This window comes from Bubalus bubalis, chromosome 16 (genome assembly GCF_019923935.1).
Source record: "Bubalus bubalis isolate 160015118507 breed Murrah chromosome 16, NDDB_SH_1, whole genome shotgun sequence".
In the NCBI taxonomy this organism is placed as follows: domain Eukaryota; kingdom Metazoa; phylum Chordata; class Mammalia; order Artiodactyla; family Bovidae; genus Bubalus; species Bubalus bubalis.
Window position 1 is genome coordinate 4,030,607 of NC_059172.1, and position 13,653 is coordinate 4,044,259.

The 13,653-nt window shown below is 39.0% G+C and overlaps 1 pseudogene; it reads left to right on the forward strand.

The window, feature by feature from the left end:
* On the forward strand, window positions 1-1,060 carry LOC102403136 (annotated as a pseudogene).
* Window positions 1,061-13,653: the final 12,593 nt, after the last annotated feature.

A 13,653-nucleotide genomic window follows, 5' to 3' on the forward strand; every position in this document is an offset into this window, starting at 1 on the left:
ATGAGGGTCACAGAGTTCACCTTCAGAGGTTTGAATTTCAGCCCTCAATTGCAGGTCTGCCTTTTCCTGCTCTTTCTGAGTTTCTACCTCATCAACCTAACAGGATACTTGGGTGTGATTATTCTGATACACATGGATTCCCGCCTTTGCACCCCATGTACTTTTTCCTCAGTCATTGTCTTTTGTGGACATGTGCTTCTCTTTGGTCGTGAGCCCCAAGATGCTCTCCGACTTCTTTGTGAGGAAGAAAGCCATCTCTTTCTGGGGCTGTGCTTCGCAACAGGGTGTTTTCTCTGGCGTCTGTGGCCTATGGCCGCTGTGGCACCATTTGAAACCCACTGTGGTATTCTGTCGCCATGTCCAAGAGACTCTGAGTCCAGCTGGTGGTGGGTCCCTATGTCACTGGGTTCGTGAACCCCATGACGCACACATGATGCTTTTCGCCTTCCTTTCTGCAGCTCCATGTCATCCATCGCTTCTTCTGTGACTTGCCCTTTCTGCTTCCCCTTGTGTGCTGACACCAGTCTCAGCAAGTGGGTGGTTTTTGTTGTGGCTGGAGCTGCGGGCATCGTCAGTGGCCTGACTGTCCTGGGCTTCTCCACAGACATCCTCATCCCCATCCTGAAGATCCACTCTGCTGATGGGAGACGCGAAGCCTCGTCTACCTGCTCTGCACACTGGACAGCCGTGTCTATCTTGTATGGCCCTCTTCTCTTTATTTATGTCCAGCCTAGTGCCTGTGTCTCCCTGGGTCTCGACAAAGTGGTGTCCGTGGTTTATACTGCAGGCATCCCCATGTTGAACCCATTTACCTATAGCTTGAGGAATAAGGAGGTCAAAGATGCCATCCATAGGGCCGTGTTGAAAAGGACGTTTTCTAGGGCATAAATTCTTATCTAGAATGGAAATTGGAGGAAAAAGCTAAAAATGACAGACTGTGTGGATTCCTAAGGTTCCAGGCCTCTAGCAAGTATTTGGGGACGTAGTGGTATCCCTTTATCCATTCATCCATCCAATTATTCGTTCATCTTGTCAATCAACGTGGATTCCTTAAGCCTTGATCTTTTCTGTATAATAAGCCAAAGTTATAGTTTAAATCCACAGCCCATTTAATTTGGTTCCTTTCAGCCACCTCATAGTCCAATCATTTTCAGAAAAAGCTTATTATTTACTATTAGCTACTATTTTAAATAAAAATTCTGTATATCTATTTTCTTTTTCTGCTGACTCCTTGGAATTCGACTTTTAAAATGCCAGTGTTTGCACAAGGTTTTGCACTCACATTTGGCTCCCATTGATAGGAATTGGTACAATAAATGATGTGGGGTTTTACGTTCAACCTCATAAATGAATGAAATCCCTGGCTGTACACACCACTTTTTGGAATGGCCTTGATAAAAGGAGCTATGTGTATCTCAGGAACTAAAGATCTATTTGTGTTCGACCCTGACAAACAGAGTGGTCCACAGAGCCTGTTTATAGTAATACAGGCCCTTGGGATTATTGCTAATGAATTTCATGCTTGAAAGACCTTCTGATGGAATGGAGTAAAATTATATGTGTGTGTGTGAGAGAGAGAAAATGTACAGCATCTGTCTTTTTCTATCTAACTTATCTCACTAAGCATTAAACCTTCCAGGTCCATCCATGTTGTTACAAATGGCAAATTTTCATTTTTTTTATGGTTGAGTAAAACCACAATGAGTTATCACCTCACACCTGTTAGAATGGAAAATTAAAAAAGAGAAGTAATAACAAGTGTTGGTGAAATGTGAAGAAAAGGGAACCCTTTGTGCACATGGGTGGGGGTGTAAATTAAAGCAACCACTATGAAAAACAATATGGAGGTTCCTCAAAAGATTAAAAATGGGACTACCATACAATCTGACAACTCCATTCCTGGGTATCTATCCTAAGAAAACAAAAACACTTATTTGAAAATACATATGTACCCTAATGTTCATAGAAGTGTTCTTTACATAGCCTAGATATGGAAGCAACCTAATTGTTCATAAATAGTTAAATGAGTAAAGAAAATGTGGTACATATATTTAATGGATATTTTGTGGGGGTTTGGTTTGAAAATCATGATGAGTAAACATAAGCATAACATAATACCAATAAAGATACATGGGGGTAGTGGTGCATTTTTTAAGCTTAAAATAACTGTAGAAAAAAACCTGATAGATTTGACCATATATTGACATGAGTTTGAGCCAATTCCAGGAGATAGTTCCAAAGAGTCGGACACGACTTAGTGACTGAACAACAACAATGGGAATATTAATAAAACCAGTTTGGTAGGATGGAATAGAATAGAATTGTTTAAAGGGCTAGAATAGAATAAAGAAGGAATAAACTTTAACAGTTCAATTCAGTTCAGTGACTCAGTCATGTCCAACTCTTTGCGACCCCATGGACTGCAGTACGCCAGGCTTCCCTGTCCATCACCAACTCCTGGAGTTTACTCAAACTCATGTCCATTGAGTTGGTGATGCCATCCAACCATCTCATCCTCTGTTGCCTCCTTATCCCCCTGCCCTCAATTTTTCCCAGCATCAGGGTCTTTTCCAATAAGTCAGTGCCGGGAGCCGGCGAGAGGTACTCCACTCATGACAAAGGTCATGAGGAAGGAGGCTTGGCATACACAAAGGTGGGATTAAGCCTCAGGAGTCCTCCTGGATATTCTCAAGCATCTACCCCCCAAAACCAGAGTCTGCCTACTTTATTGCTTTGTACTCTTACCTCTGACTTTACTGGGGGCTGTCCCCCACCACCATCTCACTCTCTCTGACAAAGAGTTAACTTACAGCTCCAATTAATAAAGTTCCTGGGCATTAGGAGTGTTTAAATCCAAACCCCACAGATAGCTCTCTAACTCGCCTGACAAGTTTACCCAGATTCCTACAGCTATGCATACAATTGTTTACAGTCTCCCAGCCTCGAGAGGCACGGGAAGCTTAAGATATTCAAATAGCTTAGAGCCTCTCAGAGAGTTAGAAACTGTCAGAATAAAACTAGTAAAAGATTTCATTGATGAGCCAATGCTTGCTGCCAAGTTTCCACATCCCCTGTATTGTATCCTTGAATGTGTATTAATTAATATAGTTGGTATAAGTTGGTATAGTTGGTATAAGTAGTGGCCTTGGTGTTAGCAACTTTAGACCCTTAAGGTAATAAATTCTTTCCTTTGTTGCACATCTGCCCTATAGGAATGTAACTTTATCTAACACCTTCAGAGGATGGCGCCAAACCTTAAAATAATTACTCTTAGAGAAAATAAGTCTTACGGTTGATAAACCTTTGTCAAGAGTCATAAAATGTTAATAGGCCTTCTGGCCAGAAGATGATGTAAATCACCTAAACCATTTGTATACGATAAATTTGCAGGAAAGAAACCCTGGTTTTTGATAAGGATCAAAGACTGCTGACTTTGCATGATTTCACATCCTCTATTATCCTCTATGTGTAACTTAGGGTATAAAAGCCCCTGTTGAAAATAAAGCTACGGGCCTTGCTCACCAAAGCTTGGTCTCCCCATGTCATTCTTTCTTTTCACATTCCGGCTGAAGTTTCCATCTGGAGTGCGGAGGTCCTCTGTGACCATTTATTTGCCTGGGCTTCTAAGACCCACTTGAGAAGGTGTCTAAGGTGGGGCACTTTCCGCTATTCAAGAGGGCGCCTCTGGCCTCCGTGGTCAGAGCTAAACTGGTGTCACAGGTTTTATTGATTTTCCGTGTAAACCAAGCTACTCAGCCTCTTTTCTCCACTGAATTTTCCTACTGAGCTATCCTCATTCTATTACTCTTTATATCTCTAATTAATATTTAAATAAGTCGCCGACGCCGTGTCTCCTTCGAATACCCTGGATCAGCCAGGGCTGGACCCCGGCAAGTCAGTTCTTCACATCAGGTGGCCAAAGTATTGGAGCTTCAGCTTCAGTATCAATCTTTCCAATGAATATTTGGGGTTGATTTCCTTTAGGACAGACTTGTTTGATCTCCTTGCAGCCTAAGGGACTCTCAAGAGTCTTCTCCAGCATCACAGTTCAAAAGCATAAATTCTGCAGTGCTCAGCCTTCTTTATGGTCCAACTTTCACATCTGTACATGACTACTGGAAAAACCATAGCCTTGACTATATGGACATTTGTAGATAAAGTGATGTTTCTGCTTTTTAATATGCTATCTAGGTTTGTCATAGCTTTTCTTCCAAGGAGCAAGCCTCTTTTATTTATTTATTTATTTTTTTAAAGTTGACCAATATCTTTTTTTTTTTTTAAATTTAGAAATATGGTAATGATAACCATGTAAGTGAGACAACAAAAGAGACACAGATGTATAGAACAGTCTTTTGGACTCCGTGGGAGAGGGAGAGGGTGGGATGATTAGGGAGAATGACATTGAAACATGTATAATATCATATACGAGATGAATAGCAAGCCTCTTTTAATTTGATGGCTGCAGTCTCCATGCACAGTGATTTTACTCCCATGGATAGAACTTAAATTGCAGTTTGAAAAACACTATTCTTATTCAGATCTAGAGAAGAAGTATATTATTAATACATATTAATTAAGATCATATACATTAAAACAGAACTTGGGTTTACATTCTTACTTTTATACTTAATAGCTGTGTGATCCTGGGCAAGTTACTTAATACCTCTGAGCTTCTATAACCACATATATAGAGTGAAATGATAATAATAGTAGTTACATAGTTAATTTTTGTAAAGTGACTGGAATAGTGTCTTGTTACACAAGGAACTCTAGTTGTTTGCTGTTATCATTTGTGTTTGTATTAGTCAGGGTCCTCCAGAGAAACAGAACCAATAGCATGTGTGTGTATAAGTAGAATGGCATTTATTTTAAGTAATGAACTCATGATATTGCAGAGGCTGGCAAGTACAAACTCTGCAGGGTGGAGATTCAGGAAAGAGTTGATGTTATAGTTCAAGTCCAACCATCAGGCTGAAGACACAGGAAAACCCATTGCTGGAGTTTCAAGTCTGAAAGGAGTCTGCCACAGGATTCTCTCTTGTTCAGGAAAGATGAGTGTTTTAGTATATTCAGGCCTTCAACTGATGAGATGAGGCCCAGGTGCTTTCTGGAGGGCAATCGGATTCAAAATTCACTGATTTGAATGTTATTCATATCCCCAAACACCTGCACAGAATCATCTAGTATAATGTTTGACCACAGATGGGCATTGTGACCCAGCCAAATTGACACATATAATTAGTCATCATAGAGCTGAATAGATTTCATGTCATGGTAAAATAAAGAAGCATGTTAATTGTTCAGCACACTGAAGACACTGGGAACCGACTGGGATATCCAAGTGGAATATTATATTATTTTCAAATATCATATTTTAATGAAACAAATACAATTCAAAATGATAAAGGCGATTTGAATTTGTATAAAAATTACAAATAATTTTTTTTCCAAATGTTCAAATGGAAAACTTGAGTGTGCTTCCAACAGTTTACCTCAGCCTTTTCAGTTGAAATGACTATGAAAAATTTCTGAAGAATAATCTTTTAAATTAAAAAAAAATATATTTTTTATTGGAGTATAGTTGCTTTACACTGTTGTGCTAGTTTCTGCTATACAGCAGAGTGGATCAGCTCTACATATGCATATTATCTCCTCCTCTTTGTTTGATTTTCTTCCCATTTATTTCCCCACAGAGCAGGGAGTAGAGTTTGCTATGTAGTCAGTTCTCATCAGTTTTCTACTTTATTTGTTCGAGTTGTTCAGTCGCTAAGTCATGTCAAACTCTTTGTGACCCCATGGATTGTAGCCCACTAGATTTCTCTGTTCATGGGATTTCCCAGCCAAGAATACTGGAATGAGTTGCCATTTCCATCTCCAGGGTATCTTCCTGACCCAAGCATCGAAACCAGGTCTCTTGCATTGCAGGCAAATTCTTTACCACCTGAGCCACCAGGGAAGCCCTAATCAATTTTATCCATAATAATAATTTGAGATTTAATTTTTGCCTCATTCAGATACTTAAAGGGCCTGACATTAAATTTAAAGAAATGATGCTAAAGCTTTTCATTTCCTCCTTTTGAGAAACACAGTGTTGAGATTTCTTGTTACAATGCAAATGAATTTCAAATCCAGCCTCGTGTTCACATATAGCATATTCCAAAAGCTGATGGATCTCCAAACTGCAAAATGTTCACGAGATGTCAGATAGTCATGTTGCAGCCTAGATGTCAATAACACGACAAGTCAGCCAAAGGTGTGCATGTGTCTGATGAATGTGAAAACAGACTTGGGAGCCCAGGTGGAGCTGTATTTGCCAGGAAACTTCACCAGACACACTTATTTGTTAAATGAATGTTCATAAACTAGCTAATATTTTATATTATCATATTCATCCTAATTTCAGTAGAAAATCTTTGCTTTGTCCTTGCATGGCTAGAAAGCTTACTGACAATAGCTGGACTATTCATCATAGTCAAAAATGTGGGGAAAAAACCCCCAAATATCCATTGACAAATAAATGGATAATCAAATTGATATATCCATATAGTGAAAGTGAAAATGAAATTCGCTCAGTTGTGTCTGACTCTTTGTGACCCCATGAACTATACAGTCTATGGAATTCTCCAGGTCATAATACTGGAGTGGGTAACCTTTCCCTTCTCCAGGGGATCTTCCCAACCCAGGGATTGAACCCAGGTCTCCCACATTGCAGGCGGATTCTTTACCAGCTGAGAAACAAGGGAAGCCCAATAATACTGGAGTAGGTAGCCTATCCCTTCTCCAGCGGATCTTCCTGACCCAGAAATCAAACCAGGATCTCCTGCATTGCAGGCAGATATACATATTGTGGAATATTATTCAGCCTTATAAAGGAATGGGATTGTGATACATACTACAACATGAATGAAATTTAAAATATTCAGCTAAGTGAAATAAGCCAGACACAAAGGACAAATATTGTATGATTCCACTTATGTGAGGAACTTGTGCCAAGTTGCTTCAGTTGTTTTTGACTCTGTGTAACCCTATGGACTGTTGCCTGTCAGGTTCCCTATGTCCATATGGGACCCTTCAGGCAAGAATACTGGAGTGGGTTGCCATTTCCTTCTCCAGGGGATCTTCCCAACTCAGGAATCAAACCCGCATCTCTTACATCTCCTGCATTGGCAGGCAAGTTCTTCACCACTAGCGCCATCTGGAAAGCTAAGAGTAGTCAAATTCACAGAGATGGAAAATAGAATGTGGACACCAGCAGGTAGGGGAGGGGACAGCGTGGACTTATTGTTTGATAGGTACAGGTTTTAGTTTCGAATGGTGAAAAAATAATTCTGGAGTTGGATGGCAGTAATGGTTGTATGACAGTGTTATTTACCTAATGTTACTTAAACACTGTCAATTATATATAATGTCAATTATATATTGAATGGTTAAAATGACAATTTTATATGTGTTTATGTTATTTTACTATGAATTTTTTTAAAAAATTGATAAACAGGATTTATACAGAATAAGGGTATATGTTCTGCATTAAAGCAGTATCCAGGTCTCTACCTTTTCTCTACAAAAAAAAAAATTAAAAAATGAGAACTTCAATACGATTTTAAAATGGCTTTTATGAATTTTATCCTTAAAAGTACAAGCTTTGGGCTCAGATTCACCTGGCTACAGATGGAATGATCAACTACTAAAATAATAATTTTTCTCTGTTGAATATTTAAGCCCAATAAACTGTAGCATTTTGTCCTCTTTATAAAACTACTTTTCAGCTATTACCAGTCTTAAACAAGTGCTTATAAACCACGAAGATATTATTCTCTGGCTAAATATGTAGTAAAAATAAAATGTTATACAGATGTTTTCAAAACACTAAACAGAGGGGAAAGGTTTAAAACAAGGAAGATCAGAAATGAACCACCTAACTTAGTAGCAGTTATATTTGTGTGATGAGATCATTGAAAGATTTTTTCTATGTTTCTGTGTTGCTTAAGCTTTTTATAATGAGTACATTTCTATAATATCTACTTAAAAAGGATCCTAGAATACCCTTAAGAATGTCCACTTAATTCTTTATTGTCCTTTTCAGGGTAGTAATTCTCCTTTTATTTATTTTTAATTGAGATTGGGATTTCAAAATAAACCTGTTTAACATATTTATTATTCAGTATCAGTCAATAACAATGCTTTAAGCATTCCCTTGCCAATTTATAGCCTTCCAATTTTTAATTTACTATTCTTGGTATAAAAGACACATTCATCATTTTCATTTCATACTTCGATTTACCTGGTTTTAAACTTGAGGCCTCTGTGGCATGGATTTTGCCCTTGATGAGGTACTTCTAAGGGCTTTTAGGAGATTTTGGGCTTGTGGACCCTTTGATGGGAAAAAAACAAAACAAAACAATGGGAATAGAAGACAGGACTGGGGAAGTTAAATGACTATAATCTTTGCATAATTTTACTTGTAAAATTGAGATGAAACTAATACTCTGGCAAATGTGTAAGAGTTTATGTGGGAAGCCTGAGAGCATATGGACTGTTGACAACGTTGACAATACAGGACTGGTGATCTTGTCCAGGTAAGATTAAGAAGATATTGGTCTGGGAAGCTTACTGGATAGGAAGTCAAAGGGGAGAGTATCAGACTGAACTTTGTCATTAATTTTTTCTTTAACCTCCAGATACCTTGCTCCTAGGAGGACTTCATTTTCACATTTATAAAATAGACTTACAACCGTTTCTGAGCAACACAATAGGGCTTATTTACTAAAGTTAAAATACTATAGTTTGTTGGCCTTTATTGTTGCTATTAATAACAATAACTAGAAAAATATAGTCTCTATCCTTACGAAAGTCCCAATTGAATAATGCATGGCTAATGTATAATGACTAAATTTATTACAGAATTGTTAATAGTCATAAGAAGGAAACACAGGGTTTGATGAAGACTCAAAGGAAGGAAGGAAAGAAGGAAGGAATATTCATTGTGTATTAGATTAGGCAGTAAATAATCATTGTGGAGGAGGTGACCTTTGAGACGGGCATGGAAGGTAGATTTTGGATGTCCAGCTGTGATGAGAGGAATAGCAGGTGAAGGGAATGACCCAAGGAGGGGCCTGGAGATGTGACAAAGTGGGGGTCACATTTAGCTGAGATTGTGGAAACAGTAAAGTCGAGTGGTATGGGATATGAACAGAAAAATAGGTGGAGTCATATTATGATCTAATTGGTATAGTGAGTTGGAACATTACTCTCTAGAAAGAGGCTGATTTTTATCACATTAGGGCTACCCTGTTGGAAAGGTGGCTTTGTGTAGGATGGTCAGAGTGTCTAGAGGTGATGCGACCAGGTAGGAGCTAGTGCAATAGCCTGCGTGAGAATAATAGTGATAGTTAAGCAAGAACGATAAGACGGACAAGAAGACAAGATAAGAATGATAAGATAGATAAGAAGAAGAGGTGGCAAGACTACACAGAAGAACTGTGCACAAAAGATCTTCACTACCCAGATAATCACAATGGTGTGATCACTGACCTAGAGCCAGACATCCTGGAATGTGAAGTCCAGTGGGCCTTAGAAAGCATCGCTATGAACAAAGCTAGTGGAGGTGATGGAATTCCAGTTGAGCTATTTCAAATCCTGAAAGATGATGCTGTGAAAGTGCTGCACTCAATATGCCAGCAAATTTGGAAAACTCAGCAGTGGCCACAGGACTGGAAAAGGTCAGTTTTTATTCCAATACCAAAGAAAGGCAATGCCAAAGAAGGCTCAAACTACCACACAATTGCACTCATCTCACACACTAGTAAAGTAAGCTTAAAATTCTCCAAGCCAGGCTTCAGCAATACGTGAACCATGAACTTCCATTTGTTCATGCTGGTATTAGAAAAGGCAGAGGAACAAGAGACCAAATTTCCAACATCTGCTGGATCATGAGAAGATCCAGCAACTCTCTTTGCCAGCAAGAGAGTTTCAGAAAAAACATCTATTTCTGCTTTATTGACTATGCCAAAGCCTTTGACTATGTGGATCACAATAAACTGTGGAAAATTCTGAAAGAGATGGGAATACCAGACCACCTGATCAGCCTCTTGAGAAATTTGTATGCAGGTCAGGAAGCAACAGTTAGAACTGGACATGGAACAACAGACTGGTTCCAAATAGGAAAAGGAGTACGTCAAGGCTATATATTTTCACCCTGCTTATTTAACTTATATGCAGAGTACATCATAAGAAATGCTGGGCTGGAAGAAGCACAAGCTGGAATCAAAATTGCCGGGAGAAATATCAATCACCTCAGATATGCAGATGACACCACCCTTATGGCAGAAAGTGAAGAGGAACTCAAAAGCCTCTTGATGAAGGTGAAAGTGGAGGGTGAAAAAGTTGGCTTAAAGCTCAACATTCAGAAAACGAAGATCATGGCATCCAGTCCCATCATTTCATGGGAAATAGATGGGGAAACAGTGGAAACAGTGTCAGACTTTATTTTTCTGGGCTCCAAAATCACTGCAGATGGTGACTGCAGCCATGAAATGAAAAGACGCTTCCTCCTTGGAAGGAAAGTTATGACCAACCTAGATAGCATATTCAAAAGCAGAGACATTACTTTGCCAACAAAGGTCCGTTTAGTCAAGGCTATGGTTTTTCCAGTGGTCATGTATGGGTGTGAGTGTTGGACTGTGAAGAAAGCTGAGCACTAAAGAATTGATGCTTTTGAACTGTGGTGTTGGAGAAGACTCTTGAGAGTCCCTTGGACTGCAAGGAGATCCAACCAGTCCATCCTAACGGAGATCAGCCCTGGGATTTCTTTGGAAGGAATGATGCGAAAGCTGAAACTCCAGTACTTTGGCCACCTCATGTGAAGAGTTGACTCTTTGGAAAAGACTCTGATGCTGGGAGGGATTGGGGACAGGAGGAGAAGGGGACGACAGAGGATGAGATGGCTGGATGGCATCACCGACTTGATGGACATGAGTCTGAGTGAACTCTGGGAGTTGGTGATGGACAGGGAGGCCTGGCGTGCTGCAATTCATGGGGTCGCAAAGAGTCGTACACGACTGAGCAACTGAACTGAACTGAACTGAACTGAACTGAAGCAAGAATGAGAATTAATATTTATTGAGCAGTTACTATCTACTAGGCATATTATATACACTGTCTTATTTAATTCCTGTCTGTGAGTACCACTAACTTGCTGCTGCACTGTAAGAAACAGAAACTCAGGGGTTTTAGATAACTTGCTCAAGATCAAGAGCTGGTGTTCCATATATATGCATTAGTATACTGTATTGGTGTTTTTCTTTCTGGCTTACTTCACTCTGCATATGGAATTTAGAAAGATGGTAACAATAACCCTGTGTACGAGACAGCAAAAGAGACACTGATGTATAGAACAGTCTTATGGACTCTGTGAGAGAGGGAGAAGGTGGGAAGATTTGGGAGAATGGCATTGAAACATGTAAAATATCATGTATGAAACAAGTTGCCAGTCCAGGTTCGATGCACGATACTGGGTGCTTGGGGCTGGTGCACTGGGACGACCCAGAGGGATGGAATGGGGAGGGAGGAGGGAGGAGGGTTCAGGATGGGGAACACATGTATACCTGTGGCGGATTCATTTTGATATTTGGCAAAACTAATACAATTATGTAAAGTTTAAAAATTAAAAAAAAAAAAAAAAAGAGCTGGTGTTCCAACCTGAAAGTGTCCTCCTGAGGTACACACACTCTTCTGTTTTTGTTTTTAATTAAGTTTTTATTTGAGATAATTGTTGACACACATGCAGCAGCAGGAAATAATACAGAGAAATCCCATGCACTTTTTACTTAATTTTTCTAATGTAACATCTCCTCTGCTTCACCTACTTTACATATCTACCCACCTCCAAACCCTTGACAATCACTGATCTTTTTCTGTCTGTATATTTCTGTCTTTTCTATAATATCATGTAATGGGAATAACAAAATATGCAGCCATTGAAGACTAGGACCCATGTTCTTCAACTAGCAAAGAGTTTGAATTACAGCCTTTCCTATAGCTTCTGATTTTTATAAAGTAATTTATTCTTGTAGCTTTGCCAGTTTTTGCTAAATGGGAGTAAATTTTCTTTTGTTTGTTTTGTAGGGCAAACAATCTAACTTCAAGAAAGCAGGATAACAATCAATAAACTCATAGTGCTAGAAAGAACTACCCTGCACCTTACGTTAATTTACAAAGTCATTGTGATTCCCCCGGGGTCAGTTCTTCTTTGCTGCCTCACTGTATCAGGCCTCAAGAGCTACATTTCAGAGTTGAACAGCAATTATCACCCAGGGAGTTTTCTTATTTAAGACTGGCTTCATTAATTAGTTCCTCTGAAACTTGTTTAGGAGTGAGGCAAATAATTTCTTTCAAGGTTAGTAATCGCCCATCTCTGAACACTCAATCAGTCTTAATAATGCCCAAAGCATCTTGTTAGACAGAAGATTAGTAAAAATGTTGGGATGAAAAACTTAAGTTAGTTTTCTGCTGTAATAGCTTCTCCGAAGATTTAACTACTGATTGCTCAGGTTTGAAACTCATTCAGTTTTTTTGAATCCCAGAAGTGTTAGAAGTGAAAACTACCTTAGCAACAATCTGGGCTGATACTTATGTTTGTGAGATAAGGGAACTAATAAATAAAGAATCGATTGGCTTAAGGTCATGGAGATAGAAGTGCAATATTAAGAACCTGGGCCTCCTGATGATTAGGGTGGTTACTCCTTGTAGGGTCCCATGATACTTAAAAAAACAGAGGAAAGAAGCAAGGAGGGAAGAAAAGAAAGCTCAAATAACTAATCACACTGAAAGAGAATATTAAAAATTTTATGATTAACTCATGACTAGTCCCAAAGGACATTCTATTAAAAAAGACAATCTTATTCTTGTGGAATTTTAGAAATATGTGATAGAGAAATAAAGGAGAATTTTTTAAAAAGAAAGTCAGAGCTTCCTGGTACTTTTTGACAGAGGCAGTAAGGGGAAGGAAATAGTCTTGAGCACTCAGGGAAATAATGACCCTTGCTCTCAATTAAATCAACTTTGCTTTTTTTTGGCCAGCTTTTTAAAAAAAATAAATTGAATATTTTCTCAGAGATAGTTGATGGTATAATCTGCTGAATGGATATAGGAAATATATGCAAATATACTTTATATATTTTCAATGTATGTAAACTTTGTATGTGTATATGCTGTATGCTGCTGCTGCTGCTAAGTCACTTCAGTCGTGTCCGAATCTATGCGACCCCATAGACGGCAGCCCACCAGGCTCCGCAGTCCCTGGGATTCTCCAGGCAAGAACACGGAGTGGGTTGCCATTTCCTTCTCCAATGCATGAAAGTGAAAAGTGAAAGTGAAGTCGCTCAGTCGTGTCCGACACACACACATAAACACACTCAGAGCAAATATACGACACAGCAAGCATTCTACTAGCTTAGGGGGAGGTTCTGAATTGATAAAACAATTTTGAATAGGTATTACAAGGCATAACAATGCTAAGTTTTAAGATAAAAGTGAGAGGGTTGCAATAAAAGCCATGAGTAATCAAGCAAAAGAGAAATATGGGTAGGATCCTGCTGTTACAGCACATGCAATAGTCAACCCAAAATGGATTAGAGACTTAAATGTAATACTTTA